The 687-nt window shown below is 39.9% G+C and overlaps 1 pseudogene; it reads right to left on the reverse strand.

Moving 5' to 3' along the window:
- Positions 1-261: 261 nt before the first annotated feature.
- LOC105540775 lies at positions 262-681 on the reverse strand (annotated as a pseudogene).
- Between the last annotated feature and the right edge of the window lie 6 nt (positions 682-687).

A 687-nucleotide genomic window follows, 5' to 3' on the forward strand; every position in this document is an offset into this window, starting at 1 on the left:
CTTACCTTTGAAGAGACTGTAATCCAACATTTCTTCAATAAGTCCCACTGAAAACTGTGTTTCCGTTGAGACAAACTTTCTTGGCAAAAAGTTGAATTCAATAAATGTCTACCCAAAATGAGAGTCCCACCCCAAATCACAGGTGGAGATATTATTACACCCATTTCATAAAACTTGCAAGTCCCTATACTATGCAAATAGGCTCATAAATGAACACAGGATTCTCCTAACATTTGACGACTTTAGTGTATAAATTGGTTTCTAGAGTTCCATCTCTGCTTCTGTGCTAGTAGCTATCTCCAAACCATTATAAGGAGACATCCCTGTGTGCCGAAGTTCCAAGAACAGTTCAGTTCTCTGAGAGAAGGCAATGCCAGCAGCTGCATGGTTAGCTTGGCTCTCTCCTGTATAGTTCTTAGCATTAGAGGATGGCTTTGGCTCATTGGGAAGGAGTTCAGTGAGGGGTTTCTAGAGAACAAGCTCCATGAAAGGATGGCTCATAGACTCAATTTTTTTTTTTTTTTTGTTAAGTTCATCAAATTCCTTCTTCAAACCTATTTTCATAGTGTCAGAAAGGAGAAGACTATGGAGGTGGTTAACATTTCTGTGAGCTTCAACTTCTTCATCAATTATCCTGTCTTCCATCTCCTGAAGCTTACTTAGGGCAACTTCACACTGGTTCTCCAG

Source organism: Mandrillus leucophaeus, unplaced genomic scaffold, assembly GCF_000951045.1.
Source record: "Mandrillus leucophaeus isolate KB7577 unplaced genomic scaffold, Mleu.le_1.0 Scaffold2276, whole genome shotgun sequence".
Lineage (NCBI taxonomy): Eukaryota > Metazoa > Chordata > Mammalia > Primates > Cercopithecidae > Mandrillus > Mandrillus leucophaeus.